The sequence below is a fragment of the Taudactylus pleione genome, unplaced genomic scaffold, assembly GCF_031769625.1.
Source record: "Taudactylus pleione unplaced genomic scaffold, aTauple2 ptg000183l, whole genome shotgun sequence".
Classification (NCBI taxonomy): Eukaryota; Metazoa; Chordata; class Amphibia; order Anura; family Myobatrachidae; genus Taudactylus; species Taudactylus pleione.
Window position 1 is genome coordinate 9,636,396 of NW_028284585.1, and position 20,886 is coordinate 9,657,281.

The window sequence follows — 20,886 nt, forward strand, 5'->3', positions numbered from 1 at the left end:
ATAGCTACCCAGCTACCAGCGTCTACCCACGTAGCCACCCAGCTACCAGCGTCTACCCACGGCTATCCAGCCGCTCCATGAAGCCATCCAGCTACCAGCGTCTACCCACGGCTATCCAGCCGCCCCACGTAGCTACCCAGCTACCAACGTCTACCCACGGCTATCCACCCGCTCCACGTAGCTACCCAGCTACCAGCGTCTACCCACGGCTATCCAGCTGCTCCACATAGCCACCCAGCTACCAACATCTCCCACGGCTATCCAGCCGCTCCACGTAGCTACCCAGCTACCAGCATCTACCCACGGCTATCCAGCCGCTCCACATAGCCACCCAGCTACCAACATCTACCCACGGCTATCCAGCCACTCCACGTAGCTACCCAGCTACCAGCATCTACCCACGGCTATCCAGCCGCTCCACGTAGCCACCCAGCTACCAGCGTCTACCCACGGCTACCCAGCCACTCCAAGTAGCTACCCAGCTACCAGCGTCTACCCACGGCTATCCAGCCACTCCACGTAGCCACCCAGCTACCAGCGTCTACCCACGGCTAACCGGCCGCTCCACATAGCCACCCAGATACCAGCCTTCCTGCTGGTCCCAGTCCGGTTCCTCCAAGTCCACTCACCTCACGGCTCATTAGCTGCACCAAGTAGCTTCCGTGCTACCATCCATCTGCAAGCTCATCTACTGGTACCCCGACCAGCTCAGTCAGCCTACCTGCCGGTCCCAGTCCAATCCCTCCAAGTTCCTTCTGGTCTCATTCCAACGTCTCCAGTTTCCAGTTCCATTCACTCATCACCAAAGGCAGTTCTCACTGCTACCCACTTCTTATAATAAAGAGCTATTCATGTTAACCATAGTTCCAGTCCAGTCGGCCTCCAGTGATTCCAGTTCATCACCTGATACAGGTACCAACTGTGACAAGCAGAGCCTGTATCTAATTCCATTTTTAAGTCAATTCCTGCTACTTCCAAGATGACCCAAATCACTTGGCGCTCATTTGCTCTTATAGAGTGCACCTCTAGGCTGCCTAAACATTTGTCTGTCCCAGTACTATCAGTAGAGTCTGACTCATTATCAGCTACCTTATACACCTGGTGTGTTGTATATTTTCTCCCATAGGCTTTGGATACTTGCGGGTGGTTGGGTGTTCTTCCCGACTGGCACACCCTTTCAATATGGCCTCTTTACTTACATTTTCTACACACTTTGTATTAAACCAGCACTGACTGGCATCATGTGAGGACTTGCCGCAGCAGACACAGGACTGTCTCTGATTCCAATGAATTTGATTAGCGGTACATTCGGGTCCCTTTTGTTATAATTCGGATGCATCCCTGGTTGCAGTTTCCATTGAAATAGCTATGGATAGTGCTCGCTCTAAGGTCAGTTCAGGCTCAGCTAGCAATTTCTTTTGTACACTAGCATTTGTCATCCCACAAACTAAACGGTCTCTTAGGGCATCTAGGGCTCTATTTATTAACATTATTTTCACTAAAATAAAGTGAAAAGGGGTGTTTTCATACCCTTTTCACATTATTTTAGTATCACCTATATTTATTACAGGGCAATTGGAGTAGAATTCGTAAAATTCTACTCCAACCCCTAAGTATCACTTATTTTTAGTAATCAGATTGCATTTCCCATGATTGTAATGGGAAATGTGATCTGTCTGGTAGTTACTAAAAATAAATTGTGAAAAAAATACCGGGGAAAGCCCTGTGATAATAACGCCACCTGGAGGTGGCGTTATCCAGGGTCTCCCCGGTTACCGGACTCCTACTCTGCTCTTACGGTGAGAGCAGAGCTGGGAGTCGGTCCCAATAATCAGCTGTGTGGTCTAAAACAGACCGCAAGTTGATTCACTGCAAAAAAAGAAATAGTAAAAAAAAAATTCACTTACCTGACTCCAGGGACCGGTGGTCGGGGCTCCGGGTGATGTCCTCCCTCCAGTGAGCTGGTCTCCCATAGTGTACTGCAGCCGGTCATCAGGTGATCGGGTCCCAGTGCAGTATGGGATATCACCAGAGGCATGGAGGACATCACCAGAGGCCCGGATCATGCAGATAAGTGTAATTAAGGGAGGGTGGGTGGCAGGGGGGGGTTGCGGGGGGTCTGCGATTGTGGGGGGCGGGGCTTAGTGCCAGGGCGGGGCTTAGCATCGGGAGATAGCAGCGGCGGTCGGTATTTTTTCCGCACATACCGTGACTAGTGTGCGGAGGTGATTCGCAGGGACAGAGCTTTCTCGCAAGCTCTGTCCCTGCAAGGGATTTGTAATAAATCCCTGTGATATTGCCTGAATTCGCAATGCGAATTCAGTCGTTAATATCACACTACAATCTGCATTCAATATGCGGATTGTAGTAAATAGAGCCCCTAGTAACCCTGCTCCAAACTGACAGTTTTCAGATAACTTTCTCAATTCAGCAATGTACTCAGATATACTTTCACTTTTAGTTTGATCCCTTCTGTGAAACCTGAATCTTTCAGCAATCAATAATGGTTTAGAATTTAAATGCTTTTTTAAAATATCCACTATGTCAATGAATGACTTGCTAGCTGGCTTTTCAGATGTTATTAAACTCCTTAGCAAACTGTGGACCTCATTCAGAGTCGGTCGTAAGCGGCCACTTGGTCGCACGCATCCGATGTTTCCAAACCACGCATGTGCACGGTTAGTTGTGAACATGTGTGTACGAGGCTTTGCGATCCAAAATGCTGTAGATCATATGGCTTATGAGCAGGAAGTGGTTCCGAGAGTTGATTGACATGAAAGGCCATTTGTGGGTGTTGACGAGGGTGGTGGCGTGCCTCAGCATTTTAGGGGCGTACATAATTTGCCTGCTACGACTGACATAGATGGCCAGAAGTAGTAAAACGTCACTCTGCGAGCAGGTTCGAGGCCTGGCTGATCGTACAGCTTGAGGTTGGGTACGTGCTCTCGCAAGCCCCAGAGTACAATCGATACTATTGAATGTATTTGATATTAGGATTGATGTTTCTATTTTGAGCCACACAATGCAAGCAGCTAATAATCGTTTGTTGAAGCTAATAACACTGCTAATTGGCTTGTAATTGATTCAGCTGCGTTAGCATTAGCAAATAATAAGAATAAATAAATTTCATGGGGATGGCTTATTCTATGCGTTTTTTTGTTAATTTTAACATGCATTTAACAATAACACAACATTATTATTCCAAAATCCGGGTTTAAAATCTTTTTTATTTACAAACGCACTACCAGTAAAACATCAGCATGACCTAAATGACATTTGAACAATACAACACAAGCGGCCGCAACCATCAGAAGAAAATTAACATACAGCAACTGACAACGACTGACAACGATTGACTCGATCGCTAGCTGCTATCACTCGCTAGCTAGAGGAGGTGCATTGTTCACGTATGGGCGTCACTTTGGTTGTGACCGAGCGGCCGTGCGATTGCTTCCTTTTTCAGTTTCTCGGTCGTTAGGCGTATGACCGAGCGGCCGCTTACGACCGACTCTGAATGAGGTCCTGTATGTTTTGACACCCATTACACTGAGTAAGACTACTTTCTTGTCTTCTTGCACAGAATTAGCATGACAGTATAATTCCACTCTCTCAATATATGTAGCCCAATCCTCTATAGTACTATCAAAAGCAGCTATTGTGCCAATATATCCTGACATTTTGCCTTTATGTCCTTTTTCCCCCCTTCCTTAGAGAAAGAATTATATAACTCACGTGCCCCTTTATTCAGGCTAGGTGATGCTGGCAGTCTGCATGTGCTGCTCCTCTTGCACTTCCAATTGTGCTGTGTCAGTCCACTGGTGCTCACTGATCACTGAAGCAATGCTGAAGAAGATTTAAATCCTCGTCGCCAGTGTTAAGTCTGTGACTTATATTTTAATAAGGGTTTCTTACAACTTAGACACAGTGAGTGAGCATGCTTCTTTACTGAAACACTGCAGAAAACCAAAGACAAAAATTAGAGATTCATACGCCAACTAATACAAACAAATAATAAGATCCATTGTAACCTTCCACCAGAATACATACACAGCAATGAGAACAATATACACCACAGTTTTGTGGTGGTTTGCTGGTGGGAATAGAACATCGAAAGACTATTGATGTTAAAACCATTAGAGGAATAGAAACCCCAGATTTACTAAGCAGTGGGTTTAGATCCTGCTGTAAAGCTGCCTCAATCCCGTTAAGATAAATTACCTGCTTCTGATAGGAGGAGTTGCAAGCACTCTGCAGATCCCTAAGATCTGTGCAGGCTTGCATAGTGTTAAAAATAGCAACAAACTGTAAAACATGCATGGGGTTCCTTCCCTATTTCATAACCAGCCCATGGTTATTAAGCCTAGGCTAGTTGGTGAAAAATATGATGGACCCTACATTGTTTTTCCCTTTATGTTTATCCACCAGTCTAGGCTAGTAATGAAATAAGGGAGGATGCCCATACATTTATTTTACAATTTTTTTACACTATACAAGCCTGCACAGATCTTAAAGATCTGTAAATGGCTTGTAAACCACAGTGGGATAGCGGCAGGTTTGTAGTGGGGGAATCGTTACGATTTACCGCCGGACGCTTATCCGGCGGTTGGAATCCCGACAGCGGCTGCCCGACATGGGTGAAAATCCTGATCGTCCCTAAGCTAAGTATTCACTAACCTAACCTTCCCCCCCTAACCCTAACCCTCCTTAGGGGTGCCTAACCCTAACCTTCCCCCCAGTGCCTAACCCTAATTCCCCCTCTAAGTCCCTAAACCTAACCACCCCCTTCCCTGCCGCCTAAACCTAAGTCCCCCGGGGGTGTGCCTAACCCTAACCTCCCCCCAGGGGTGCCTAACCCTAACCCTCCCTCCCCCTAGCCTAACCCTAACCTCCTGGGGGGTGCCTAACCCTAAGTCCCCCCTGGGAGCCCTAAACCTAACCCTCCCCCCCGCGCGACTGTCCGCGCTCAGCGCCCGGCATCACTTCGATCGGGATGCTGGGCGCCGGTCTTCCGGCGTCTGTAAAATGACAGGCGTCTAGATTTAGATGTCTGTCATTTAATTCTCATCAGTATAAAGCAGTCAGGAAGCCGGCTGTCGGGATTAAGTCCGCCCGCTTCCCGACTGCATAGCGTAGTGGGATCTGGATGGGATAGACCTTTAGAAACTGTTGGGAAAATGACCTTTAGTAAATATAACCTTTTCTCAATAGAGCCTGCTTTCAATCCGCAGAAGGTTCAGGTGTGTTTGTATGACTTCTAACACCCAGAATAGTACATTTACACCCCGGTATCTGTTGATAAACTCAGGAAGTGCATCTCTCACTACTAATGGTGAAATTATTTTTCCCAAAAAATAAATCTCATTTGGCCCTGATGCATTTGTGAGAGGTGGAGGAGGGTGCGATGTAGTTATGCACTTACCTTTCTCCACCCGCTCTCTTCTTCAGGCTGCTGAGGTGTTGCAACCAATCCTGGAGCGCAGGTCACAAAACTCTCTCTAGGAAAGAGAAAATGAGGTCTGAGAAACCACGAGGGTATGACATGGACAACAAGAAAAGAATCTGACTATCCAGTAGATGTAGAAAGCACATGATTTTTTTTTTTTTTTTATAATTTTATTGGATTTTTCAGGGTATCATAAGCAAAGCACAACTGCATATAAAATAACATAGTAAATTCAAAAGACACAACATGGCATAGTATTCAATGTCACTAAAAAAAAAAGAGCACGAACACAGATAGGCTTCGCAAATATAAATCGAAACAAAACCCTATTTATTTTGTATGTGATAAGAAATATCACTATCAGGAAAGAAGAGAAGGAAAGAAAGACAAGGGGAAATAGAGAGGAGGGAGAGTGAGGTAGTATTAGTAAGCACATGGTTTTAGAGCTTGCTCAGGATAAGCAGAAGGTGTTCCATCCCTGAGTTATCTACAGTGACTGGAATGGGGACGGTTAAAATGTTCAGAGACCAACTTAGCCAAGTGTTGACGCCAGATTTTGCATACATATAGCAGGTTGGTGGTGCTCCCCAGAGTCAGAAAAAGGTACAATTACGGTAAAGAGAAAGAAGATTCTTTGCTGGGGGCACTCTTATCAGAAGGTGAAGGATTCTAAAGTATATTAAAATGTAACTTTTATTCCTATACCTGTAGAAAAAAGGGGAGAAGATGTCACAAAACATTTAACGTACATATAAACAATACACAAATGCATAAGTGAGTATGCAGACTCATGTATTATATATACAGTATGTGGAAAGTTCACAATCACATATCAGTAAGATAATTACTTATTTCGAGTTAATCATTAGAGGAAAAATCTCTCTATGGGGCCTATTCATCATCGAAGGGGGCGTGCTGTCGATGGTGACTGACAGCACGCCCCCTTTGGTGGGCGTGCCGGGGGCGTGGCTGCCAGGCGGAGGCGTTCCCATGGGAACGCCTACCGTCTGAAGTCGGCCCCACTGACATCAGTAATGATGTCAGTGGGAGTGATTTTGGCTCTGATAGAGACAAAATCACTCCTGGGCTTGCGGCAGCGAGACCCTACCGCAGGGTCTCGTCGCAAGCCCGATGGTCGCGATGGTCTTGACCATCGCGACCATCTTTTTGGCCGCTCGCATATGCTGTGGGTGGTCACCCACAGCTATGCGAGCGGCCAGGAGGCCACTCCATTTTCAGGTAGGAGGCTGATTGAAGCTCGCAGTGCTGAGGTCTACGAGCAAGAGAAGACCAGAGACAAGTTGCATTCCCAAAGGAATCACTGGGACTTGCAGTGCTATAGTGAGCTTGAGAGCAGTGTATGCTATCGACAGACTTTATATATGGATGCCTGTCACAGAAACCAATTGTTAAAATTTTGTACAAGTGCTCCATGATTGAAGAGCTGGTTACTTTGAGACTTGTGGTTCTACAACTGTTCCATCTGCTGCATTACCCTTGAGAGGAAGACATTTAGAGGCAGCATTGCTGTCCTACATCTGGGAGAGAGAACTGAGGACCTGATTCAGACCCGCTCGCTGAGAAGCGTTCACTCGTAGCTGGCAATGGTTTGCAATGTGCACATGCGTATGCATCGCAGTGCTCATGCGCAAACTAGTCCGAGCGATCGGGAAGTGTACGCTCGCCGAGCATAGACAGCCCAACTGAATGAGTGACAGGATAAGCCGTTTGTAGGTGGTAACAGGGGCAGGCCACTAGAAATGGGGGAGTGAAGGTGCGAACGCAGGCGTGCCTGAGCGTCTTAACGTCATTTCAGAGGCGTGCATAATTAACAGGCAGCGTCATAGTACACGTCACCTGGTTGAATTTTACACTGAAGTGCTTCCAGTGCTTGCGGTAGGGTATAGTCAACCTCAAGAGCTGCGTTCACTTCCGATGGTACCAGATGCAGATGTACCAATGGTTGCATACACTTTCTTGAGATGACGTGCGCAAGTGGGCATCTTAAGACAGGCTGGTGGGCATCTACATACACAAAGTAATCGCACGCCAAGACATAGTAGGCGTGCTTATGCCTTGCCGTGCGATCGCCTGCCATGTCGTCACTTGGTCGAATTTGCATACGCTGGGAACGAGCGTATGCATCTAGCAAGCGGGTCTGAATTGAGCTCTGAGTTCAGGTTTCTGTCAGCAGACTTAGCGAGTTAATACCAGTTTACAATACCTGTAATTGCTAGCAAGCTATAGTCCATACACATAGCCTGCAGATAATTAAAGTAATAGCACTGCAACATTAAGGGGTCAATAAAATTGTCAGAGAAGGGTGTGAGTTGCCGTTTCCATGGCATTAAAATGCCAGCAATGGCACCACATCTTGCGCCTCTTGCGATCTGCTCTGTGCCAGAATTCGCACAAATTATGTTTGCAGCCCTATGGGTCTGCAAACACTTTTATGCGAGTAAAGGCTGCTGTGAATTGTGGCTGTTGCCGCGATAGCTTGCACCCGTGAAATCATCGCGGCTAATTCGATTGACCCCTAAGACTGTGTTTATTAATCATTGATGGGCCCCAACAGTCCACTCAACTTTATTATTTATACAAATGTAGCCAAGGTTGCCAACATTCAAGTAGAGCAGCATTTAAGTCACCTACACTAGTGTCCAGGACTGCTACACTAGGGGGTCATTGCACCATTGAATGTCATTGTAATAGTGTTGTAGGCTTAGGATCTGAATTAGTACAGTGCACTATTTGGTACTCCCATCCTTATCCTTATTATTACTACATTTAAGTAAAAGTTATTTTCCCATATGGTGTAGAAGATACTGTAACCATAATAAAGTATTATTGATATAGTAGGAACAAGGTTTGAACAATATATTTACATACTGCTGGCTGCTGAGTTTGTTATTGAGTCATGTGCTAGAATTATTGTGATAAATTGTTATTATCCTGTATTTTCAATATAATCCTGCAAATAAAATCTTTCCTATTACTTCATGAAGCAAAAGTGAACCTTTTAAATTCCTTTGTTGTGCAATTACTGTGTCTGGGGGTGGGAGTCCTTGCCTCTCTGTTGTGAAGTGGAAAAGATGGAAAGTGAGTTCGCTGCTGAAAATTGGTCCCAGAGCAAGAAAACAAACCCTCATATCCTGCTACAACCAAGGTAACATTATATCTATATTACCATCCATTGCAATATTTATAAATTTATTTAGAGTACTACAGCATCATCAAATTCATTGACAAATTCAACTTTCAAGGTCATTGCATACACACATTACAAAAAAAAATAGATATATTCCTATCAGCAGTAGAATATACATTCCAAACAATACCACCAGATATATCCTTAACAAATCATCACAACCATGCATTTTTCATCCTACACACAAGTTCCAGACAAGGCAACATTTTTGGGTGCACTATATAGGGTACAACATGCAATATAAGCAAATAAAACATGCAAGGGTAAAAATTAAAAGTGACTAACCAAATGCCCTCTGCATGAATAGTTCCATGTGTTGTTCATCCTGCCCATGAAAGTACCTAGTGAACAGGCACCTTGGGCAGGATGAGCAATTCATATAAGGTCTCCTATCACAAAAGCAAAGCAGAAGACCTTGCAAGGGATTTACTTTTTTGTTTAATACTACAAAATGTTATAAAACTAACTAACAAAAGTTATAAAGCAAAGACACTCCTTGAAGACAAAAGAATGAAGTTATTGGAACAAATGAGGCGCAAATCTAATACTAGCAGCTCCAAAACTCTACCTTGTCTTGCCCAAATACAAGAAAATGAGACATATACAATTTAAAATATAGATAGTGGTCTTAGAGCGCTTGTAACATGAATATACTTATAAAAGTCCTTTTAGCTTGTCACTTTCTTAAGACGTTTCTTATTCAGACAGTGCGTTTACATAAAATAGAAGAAGGGACAAAAAGGCACATCTGTGTAGAATTGTTTCCAAAATTCATATACACTATATATTTACATACACACAAGCTCTTTGTGGAAAATGAATCTTTTCTTTTTATGATTTCATAGGTTACAGCAACGTACCACACTCACATATAGTCAGTAGGTATCTCAAAAAGGTATCTTAAATCTTCTCAGACACAGTCTAAAATTTCAATATGGGGCCAGAAACGATGTTAAACGTACCCTTCTCACTTCAAATACAATGGGGAGAAATGTACAAAGGTATCTTTTCCAATCTAAATAAACACGCACTCAACTCACTTGTAACAAATGCAAATAAAGCACATCAAGGTTTCTTTCATCCAAAGATCCTCAGTGTGTATCCAATATAAGCCAGCAACTGATTTCCAGTATTTAATAATGTAAATACACAAATTACACACACGATCAAGGAGTAAAAACAAACATTATATGCACATAGTCCAGAGTGAGGGGAAAAAAAATCACATTTTCCAGGTACAGCTATTGTCAAGGATATGATCTTAAGAAGAACCATCTGGAACAGCCTCCAAAAGAAACCTTGATGTGCTTTATTTGCACATGTTACAAGTGAGTTGGGTGCGTGTTTATTTAGATTGGAAAAGATACCTTTATACATTTCTCCCCATTGTATTTGAAATGAGTAGGGTAGGTTTAACATCGTTCTGGCCCCATATTGAAGTTTTATACTGTGAGCCGTATTTAATTAGAGCGGATCCGCGATACTTCTTCGCCTCCCAGACTTTTAGCCTACATTGCGTCTTTTGTAGGCGGAAAAGTATCGTGGCCGTCCCCGATTAACCCTGTATTCAATATGGAAGTACACGAAAACGGGACCCGGCATAACTTGAACAGGCGGAAAGCACGGGATGCGTTTATGATGCCGGCGGTCGCTATGCCGACCGCCGGCATCTCCACTACAGAATCCTGGCGAGGGTTAATTAACCTATGCCGGGAGAAAGGTGCCCGGCTTCCCGATCAAAAGGATGCTGGGTGCCGAGCGCGGCAGCCGCGGGGGGGGGGAGGGTTAGGTTTAGGGTTCCGGGGGGGGAGACTTAGGGTTAGGCACCCCCCCGGAGGTTAGGTTTAGGCTAGGGGGAGGTAGGCTTAGGGTTAGGCACTCCCGGGAGGAAGAGAAAGGCACCCCCCCGGGGGACTTAGGTTTAGATGGCGGGGAAAGGAGGGGTTAGGTTTAGGCACTTAGAGGGGGGATTAGGGTTAGGCACATAGGGGGGAGGTTAGGGTTAGGCCCCCCTAAGGGTGGGTTAGGGTTAGGGAGTGGATTAGGTTAGATCATACTTACCTTATAGACTATCGGGATTTCCATCCACGTCGGGCTGGCGCTGCAGGTATTTGAACCGCCGGCCGCCGGTGAAACATATTTATTCCAAAATACACTCTCAATTTTGGGTAAATCAGCCTAACACCCCCCAAAAGATGCTCTGACATGGAACTTCACTATGATACCCCCTGATTTGGCTTGCTGAAGGTATTTGGTGTTTTTAAATGGGCTCACAAGCTGCTAAATAGCGTTTTTGTATACGTGGTGAAGAATAGTATTCAGGAGTATTTTTTCCAGAAAATTAGTTATCCTAGCAAATTTGGGGTACTTGAAAATGGGGGCCAGCATATTTAAAAGTTCCTTAAGTAAAGTTGAAAAAAATCGTGAAAAATCCACCTGCCACAAGCACCTGCAATCAAAAAAACACTTGGGGCATACTTGGGGACCCCCACAGAGTCAAGTTTGCTAGTTTTTTACTTTGTCCCCCAACATTTTTTTTTTTCGCCCCAAAATTCAAAGTCATTTTTGGGGTGTCCTTAAGTGTTTTTTTTTTTTTAATTTTGACACAGTTTACCTTTGGGGGACTGTCTGAAGGCTGCAGGGGGGTTCCCGCAATGTTGCACCCCAAAACCCCAATTCTGCACTTTTTTCCGTTTCCCACTCATAGGCGAAATTTTTTCGTCTATGACATTACATTGACTTTCTACCTAGGCGGAAAGTCTTTCAAGTTGAATATGGGGTAAAAGCAAAACAGGCGAAAATGACATCATCGGCGAAAAGTTTTCGCCAAAAACATGCGAAAATGGCTTTTCGCTTCAAATCGAATACGGCCCTGTGTCTGAGAAGATTTTTAAAGATACCTTTTTAAGATTTCTACCTACTGACTACATGTGAGTGTGGTATGTTGCTGTATCCTATCAAATCATAAAAAGAAAAGATTCATTTTCCACAAAGAGTTTGTGTGTATGAAAAATATATATGAATTTTGGAAACATTTCTACACAGATGTGCCTTTTTGTCCCTTCTGCTATTTTATGTAAACGCACTGTCTGAAGAAGAAACGTCTTAAGAAAGTGACAAGCTAAAAAGGACTTTTCTAAGTATATTCATGTTACAAGCGCTCTAAGAACACTATCTATATTTTAAATTGTATACTCCTTGAAGACAGTTTGTACAGAGCATAAACAAAATAAGATGTGAACATACTATATTTGTGAAGGAGGAGTCATTTTGCAGCTCCTTCAAGAGTATATCTGAAGGCAGATCTGCCAGTAAATTCAAGGGCAAGAAAGAAAGGGACAAAACCTTTCAGAGCAATAAAACCCACAGTTGAAATTTAGAATAGAAAGAACAAAATAATCATTGGAGATCCATTCTGACTTTTTTTACATTGTCAAAAAAAGCTATTCCCATGTCATTCTGAAAGCCCAAATCTAATATCCATAATAATAGGAACTACTTTATTCCTCATAATATTTGTTTTAATTAAGAAAGAAAATCTCTGTCTTAAAGTACCTATCCACACTGACATTCACTGTCACAAAGTTTCATATTTACCAATAAACACAATTGTTTAAAAAAAATGGCATTTACTTGTAACATAAAAATTAAAATGTTTTTTTTAGAAATAGGCGGTTAGTAGGACCTGAGAATGACTTTTATCAGCCATAGCCACTTAAAACACAAGTTTACTATGGGAACAAGAATTAAATGTATTTATCTTTTTAGCAATACTTATTGATTTACAATATATCTATTTTTATAAAGGAAATTTTGTGTAATCCCTGCTAAATGACGATATTTGAATGCACGTACACCTGTATTTTATGATAAAAAAAAAACAGTTTGACTCACTGGGCAAATAATGACGGTTTTTATCACAATCTATAAGTGCCGCCACTATTTAAGCTGGTGGTAACCCCTCACCAGAAGTGCGGATTTCTGTGAACGGCAGGGCTGCTGTGCACATGCACAACTTGTCAGTTTGTCAAAATACTGATGAGGTTTTATTTTGTCATTAATGAGCAGGTGTCACCACTACATCAATGCACATTATATTTGCTAACCCTTAGATTATCCAACCCTAGTATGCATCCTATTCATCCACAGTCATCTCCGTTCATGGCTGTACTGCACTTCGCACCTATTCCAGTAGGTGTCCCACTACACGCCAGTCACTGTTGTACTACAGTCTTGAGAGCAGCATTATCCAGTGACTTTAACTATTGTGCTTCTGGCTCTGCAGTCAGTATATTCTACAGACTATCCATATGTGTTCGTTCACAAGCACCCATATATCTACTAGTAGCATCGGCCTAGATAAGAATGAGCTTTATCAAGGCCTAAAGCTTTACCTACTTTCCTAATTATCAAGCTAATCCCAAGGGTCCCGATCCAAATCTACAAAACCCCAGAGATGTGACAGTTTGTTCTGGCCCAATAGATTTAGCAGGCGAACAAACCCCAAAGACGGACAATTTCCAAATGTTAGCTAATTTATTGGTAAGACAAGAAGACAAATTTTGCAGTTGTTTTGCAAATTGGAAAAGTGTGTCTTTGAGGTGAACTCCATTCCTTTCCTTGGGAACATCATCTCTTGGTCCGGGCTGGTTCCAGACAAATTCCAAGCAATTCTTCTTTTCTCAATTTGACATCCAAGTGACATTCCGTCCGGGTTCCAAGAATCAAAAAGCTGATGCTTATTACAATCTATGATGGAGAAAGAAGGTACAGCAGCCTTCTAGAAACATCACATCATCAATCCTCTGTGTACAGCATGTACTACTCCGACCATCACCCCTCCTTAGGTGAAAACATTAATTTCCAAGAATATGTGCAAAAAATTACTTTTGTGGGATCAGTGATTTGCTGGGTATTCGGGAGATGGTAAGACACAAAAATAAATTCTCCATATGTGAAACAATTTGTTTTCCACTCTTTCTGAAGATGTGAAACAATCTTTCTCATGATGTGGAACAGTTTGTTACAACCTGCTCATAAACACAATATTCAATAATATCAATGTTGATAAAATAGGTACCACATTAATTAAGGCGTAAGACATGGAGAATATATATCCAGAACAATAAATTGTCAGCTTGTAAATTAATCACATACATTAAAAGTCTTTTTGAAATGTCAGGAATTATGTCTTAGCACAAATTGCACGTTTACCTGCTCCTTAATTTTTCCCAAACTGAGATGTCCAAGAGTGAGGAGCCAGTTGAGCTCTTTGATCATGCACTGTGTTAAGTTGTAAAACTGCTGCACTGAGTTCAGACTTCAGGGCAGTAAATCAGCTACTGTCATAATTTAAGGTGCGCTGGTCCTCGGTCTCTGTGCAGCGTGCTCAAGCTGCAGGACCGCCGGCTTCGAGTAATAGTGCGGCTTGAATACTGGTCTCTGTAGGCATCTTGCCAATAGACAGGAGCAATCACAAAGCAGCAGCTGGACACAGTACCGGTCTGGAAATGCAGTATAGCAGACAGCGACGTGTTTCACCCATCCTGTGGATTTTTTCAAGCTGCCACAAAATTTTAATCCAGTTTCCTATAAGTTGCAGTTGCCTCCATATCTCTGAGTACCCAATTCATTTCACATTTATCTTCTGAAATCTCAGGTTCTGAATCGGTTTTATTTTCCTAACCAAGGCTCTCGAAAAGTCCAGACGGAGTACAAATTGAGGTCAAAGACATCTTGGACTCCTGTTTCAGACAAGGCCATCTCCAGTATCTTATTGATTAGAAGGGCTATGGCCCAGAAGAGAGGGCTCTGATGTACATGCTCCAGGTTTGGGCCAACGGTTTAATTTAAAGAGAGGCGTACTGTCACACCTTAGGGTCTTACTGGGTCTGGCAGTGTCATGTCACTACCATCTGTACCCCTCCTGGTAAAGTCTAGCATACCTGAGACCTGTGAAGGTACATATGCATATACCAGCAGACCCACAGCTTTAGCATTAGCACCCTGGCCCTTTTTTCCCAGTCTGCCTCTCCCCATCCATTTTACCAACTCTGACTTCTCCCCCCTCCCTCCCAGTATCTGAAGATGAAGTCACAGCCCAAATCCGGTCCTCCCCCCTTGACCCTATGCCCTCCCAACTCCTATGCTCCATCTCTCTTGTTGCCTTTTACCACTTTGCGCATCTCTCCAATCTTTCCCTTTCATCATATATTGCCCTTCTAAATTTAAGCATGCTCTTGTTTCCCCATTCTTAAAAAACCGACCCTTGATCTTGACACTCTGTCCAACTACTGTCCCATCTCTTACCTCCTCTTTGCCTCCTAACTCCTTGAGCGTATTGTCTACAACTTCCTTATCGCCTTTCTTTCCTCCCTCTCCCTGTTCGACCCATTTCAGTCTGGCTTTTGTCCTATCCACTCCACAGAAACTGCCCTCACTAATTCAGCAAATTCTACCAAATCCATTGGCCACTACTCTGCTCATTCTCCTCGACCTCTCTGCTGCTTTTGACACTGTGGACCACTCTCTGCTCCTGCAAATCCTTCACTCCCTCAGTATGTGTAAATCCCGTTGATGTAGATCAATTTTGAACAATTTTTATCTAAAATCACCCTTTAGTAAATTTACCCTTAGAAGTGCCCTATTAAAACCCTCTCCAGTGCTATGCTCATTGCCAGAAGAACATTCTTCTCTCTGAAAACAGTATCCTGGCTTCTGGCTGAAGGAGCTTCCAGGTTCTGTTCCAGTCTTCTGTACCTGTATGTGTAAGTGCATTCTGCATCTGACTCAGTTACCAGCTACCTGCATTCATACGTGCATTCTGCTATTGACTCAAGGCCTGATTCAGCAAGGAATGCAGAGGAGAGAATGCACGCACTTGGCCGATGGTTTCGCACTGCGCATGCGTATGCATTGCAATACGCGTGCGCGAACTAGCCAGTGGTACGCAGACTACATGGAGTGTGTACACAGACCCTTCCAAAATTGATTGACAGGAAGTGCCGTTTGTGGGTGGTGTTGGGGGGTGGTCAGGCGAACGCCGGCATTATAACGCCATTGTAGGGGCATGCATAATTAAGGTAGTGCGACGGCATATGCAGCCATACTGTAAGCTGTACACAGGAAGCAGGGAAAATCCTGCAGCATGTCAGGTCAACCACTATTATGCTAATGGTTCTCTATGTTACCGATGTTCATGCTATCTTGCATGCTGATCAGGCTGTGAGTAAAGGGAAATGGGCGGCTTAGTATGGGGCTGGGCGTCTGCATCTTGTACTGCGGTCTCCATGCGTATGCATTGATTAGCATATTCTCACAGCAGACGGGTGCGTGCGTCTGCATCCGTGCGTTCCTTGCTGAATCAGGCCCTCAGTCCTCAGCTACCCGTATTCACAAGTGCATTCTGCATCTGACTCAGGGCCTAATTCAGCAAGGACCGCAATTGCAAAGCTACACGCTTCCAACTTTGCAATTGTGATCCTTGCAGTTATGGTAATGCAGCAGGAGGCATCACGCCTTCTGCTGCATTACGTATCTGAACTGCGTTGTCCAACGCAGCATCGGATACTCTGCGGACCTTTGGCCGGCTGTCTGACCCATGGGGTCTCGCAGCTGGCCGCCACAGATTAGAGTAAGAGGCCAGGAAATCTCTGTCTTCCCTCCCCCCCCAATGGCGGCGACATGCCCGTTTCGGGAAATAGAGGCCATCGCCACCCCCCCCCCCGTCCACAAACGACAGCAGACTGTCAATCACTGACAGTCTGTTGGCAATCTGCGCACAGGATCGCAGACCTGTTCTGCACATGCGTAGAATGGGTCATGCGCCTGCACAGATTCTTGATCATCAAGAATCTACGTTCAGCAGTGCACTTGCTGAATTAGGTCCTCAGCCATGAATTACCTGCATGTACTTATTTCACTAATTCAGCTAATAGGTAAATTCCAATTACCTAATTAGTCATTAGGGGGGAGGGGTATCCAAGGGATTATGCATGGTGTCCTGACATTTTAACATTAAAATAAAGATTTTCCCCCCCATCTCACGCACTCAGGGAGGTGCGAACAGAAATATGCAAGTCTACTCTGACTGGATCAATGCAAATTGCTAATTGGATTGCAAAATTAATCCGCAATGCAAATTCAAAGAGCACAGCAATTCGCACCTGACATCTCGCACATAATTGGATTGACCCCATATTGTTTTAGTTAATAGTTGTTGTTGGTAACTATTTTAATACCCATCTTTTTATGCTAAACATGTCCTTTGGTTACGTGATGTCAATGGTGCATGCATAGTAGCCACACATTTTTGGACATTCTATTTAAATGGTGGCAAGTAGCAACCATGTCATAATGAATGCATGTAGTAGTCTATCTCTGCATCAGAACATTATCATATACAGAAGATTATACCATCCAAATCATTTTGTAAAATATTTACATTTCTATGATTTCTAAAATACCTGCATGTATACATTTCCTATGGATTCTCAGGGATCATTGCAATAAATAAGCTTATTTTTTTATTTTCTTTATTTTGCTTTCTTCTCATTCATTATAGGTCAATGTGATATTACCTAACGGGCAGACTAGGTGGGCCAAGTGGTTCTTATCTGCCGTCAAATTCTATGTTTCTATAAACAGGAGCAGAAGGCTCTGATCCTTTATGCTGACATGTGCGATTTCCTATAATGACTATGGATAAAGGGATGACTGACAGCAGGTGCTATAGCATGTAACTATGCGTAGAAACAGACGCAGTTCACAAACTCCAGAGACTTGCAGCAGCTTGTACTCTGACATTAAGCCTCTCTTCAGTTACTGGAAGTAATCTCCTGTCAGGTGAACGACATAACTATAGGAGCAGTGTGATGAGGGGAAGCTGCCTGACAGGAGAGAAAACACCTTAAATAGGATAAAAGGAGAAACAAAGTTAATATTCCTTTCCCCTGCTGGACGATCAGTCAATGTCACTAATGAATCACAGTAACAACACAGCCTCAACCAGAAGCTTTCACGTGTATTGCTATTGCTTTTATTGGCATGTATACTATGTATTAATCTGGTATCGATTTATAACTTATATCCCTTTTACACCAGAGCAAAAAAACTGGGTTTTTACTGGGTCTACCCAGGTCGCAACTCAGTGTAAAAGGGTCCCTGAAAAAAAACCCAGGTCAATTGACCTGGCAATCCAACCCAGGTAGCCACCAGGGTCGAACCCAGGATGGACCTGGGTAATGGTGCAGTGTAAACGTCACAACCCGGGTTATCCGACCTGGGTCATGCCTAAAATGAGCTGATTGGTGGTTGTGGAGCAGTCACCTCACACTTTTTATGACCTCACAAGTTCAGCAGGGCAGACACGGGTTCGGTATGAACAGGGCTGACCTGAGAACAACCCAGATCGATGGTGCTGTGTAAACGGTGTCTGACCTGGGTTGGAACCATGTCTGAAAACCCAGGTTGGACCCGGGTTTTTGGTGGAAAAGAGGTATTACACATATACATTTAATATGGTTTATCACCAATACCCCTTTTACACCAGAGCAGAAACCTGGGTTATTGATGGGTCTACCCGGGTGGCAGCTCAGTGTAAAAGGGTCCCTGAAAAATAACCCGAGTCAAGTGACCTGACAATCCTACCCAGATAGCTACCAGGGTCGGACCCAGGATGGACCTGGGTAATGGTGCAGTGTAAACTGCGCAAACCGGGTTATCCGGCCTTGGTCATGCCTAAAATGAGCTGATTGGTGGTTGTGGAGAAGCACCTCACACTTTTTATGACCTCACAAGTTCAGCAGGGCTGACCTGAGAACAACCCAGATCGATGGTGCTATGTAAACGGTGTCTGACCTGGGTTGGAACCATGTCTGAAAACCCAGGTCAAACCCAGGTTTTTAGTGGAAAAAAGGTATAAGTGACCACATTTTGCAGGAATGAAATACATGATTATTTTTAATTGCCAAGATTATGCTTTTTTGGAGCTATCCTTGAGGTCACGTTACATGGCATGTAAAGATTCTGCTATTGAAAGAATATTTATGACTATATAGAAATATGAATTGCAATAGATTAGCAGTAACATCAGTTATATCTCCATATTATCACTGGTCTAATTAGTGCCAGATACAGCGCTCAGGTCTCTTGTTGACCTGATTACAAAAGAGACTGCGACTTGTCCACTAAGCAAAGATTTTGACAGCTCAATTCTCACTTACACATTGCTACATCATTTTATTGATTATAACCCAATTGCAATCATATTGGTTGTTACCTCCTGCTCAATATCAGAATATTTTTCAGTAGTGAGAATTATTCCTCAATACTGAACCCCTCAAGGATTTCATCAGAACAGACTAACTATAAGCAATAACATCAGACATCCTTTTTTTTGTAGCATCAATTGTGGACTTTACAGATATTATTACAGGAATACATACAGTATATACATACATTGAAATCACCTGAATGTATAGTGTATAGGCCTGATTCAGACCCGCTCGCGAGCTCATAGCGCTCGCAAGCGGGTCGATGGTGGGGTACTGCGCACGCACGGCATGCACCGCGCACATGTGCATGCCCCGGAGCGAGAGAGAAATTCACCTGTGCACCTGCTGGGTGACCTGGAAAATGTGACCTGTGTGGGGTTCTCAGGACAGAGTTGAGAACCACTGAGATAGAGCAAGTAACTGTGCATCTCGGTAAAACCATGTTACACTACATGAGGGACAGTTGTAAAATGTGCAGAGAGATTTAGATTCCAGTGTAAAAATAAAGCTGTCCAGCATTTGTGGGCTACATGCAAAAGCAGCCAGTATTTATCCCACATGCAAAAAAAAATATGTATTAGCATGGTTTGTCCAGGTCCACAGTTACTTGCTCTACTTTACTCTATTACCAAATCTGAATCAGTCACAGAGTACCTCTTTTATCCATGTTCCCTGCATACTGGCTGTCCTTAAAACTCAATTGAATTCTACTGTGGTTTCAAAAAGTATCTTCTTTATTTCTTGAGCAACAGCACCACCTGCTGGTGAGAACAAATGCTTTACCAATGACTGCATCCATCAAATCTTTGGGATTATGGGCAGAGCAATTTGTAAATAATGTAACCAGCCCCCTCTGTCTTCCTTCCCTGGATTAAAGACTTAAAACCCATGTGCCAATGCTACTTTGAAAGTTTCTTCTTTTCCTATCCTATAGTTTTGTTGATAATTCACTACTGAAACCAACAGATATTATTCCAACATCAATTTGTTGTAAACAATGCCTAAACCAGAGGATCCCAACCTCGATCCTCAAGGCACACTAACAGTCCTGGTTTTAGTGATTTCCATGCTTGTGCACAGATGGTTAAATCAAAATATCTGAGGTACTAATTAAGACACCTGTGTTTAAGTGGGGCTATCCTTAAAACCTGGACTGTTAGTGTGCCTTGAGGACCGTGGTTGGGAACCTCTGGCCTAAACCAAAAAATTCAGCAGCAACTGACATATTAATTTGCTTAGTCTGTCTTTAGAGTGGTCACAGATGTTTTTCTCTGAATTGAAGGAGTCTTACCACTACCCATTTACTCTGGTGTCAGTTCATGTGCTTCAAGCAGAAGTTAATACCACAATCAATTCTCTTAATTCCGATATCAATGACATTGGCAATAGAATCCAAAGTATATGTGATCTCAGCAAGCTACAGATTGAGTGGTCCAACAACTCAAACAAGATATGCAACATCTTCAAGGCCAAGAAGACCAAGAGAATAGAGTGACAAACAATAATTTCTGCGTAAAAGACACCCCAAAGGAGATACAGCCATTCTCCTTGGTTCATTATCTGAATAGATTATTCTTCTCCATCTGCCCATGGACCCCTGAAGACCAACTTCTTTTGGATAGAGACGACTATGCTCTTAGGTGATCCCAGGGCATGTCACAGCCTGAGATGTCATTCTACAATGCAATTACTATTCCACCATGGAAGTGGTCTTGCATGAAACCAGGAAACAACAGTATGTCTGCTTTGAGGACTATGCACCAATGACTTTTCTGAAAAGGAAGCAACTTTAGCCCTTCACCACTTTACTTGGGGCACCGGAACGAACTCCATTCTGCCAAAACCCTTAAGGAGGTGTCACGGCTGCCAACACTTGAGACTCCTGGGAGGAGGCAGGCGTACTAGGCACAATAAACTCTGGTGGTTTTAGGAATGACCTTTTCATGAAATCTCGATAGCAC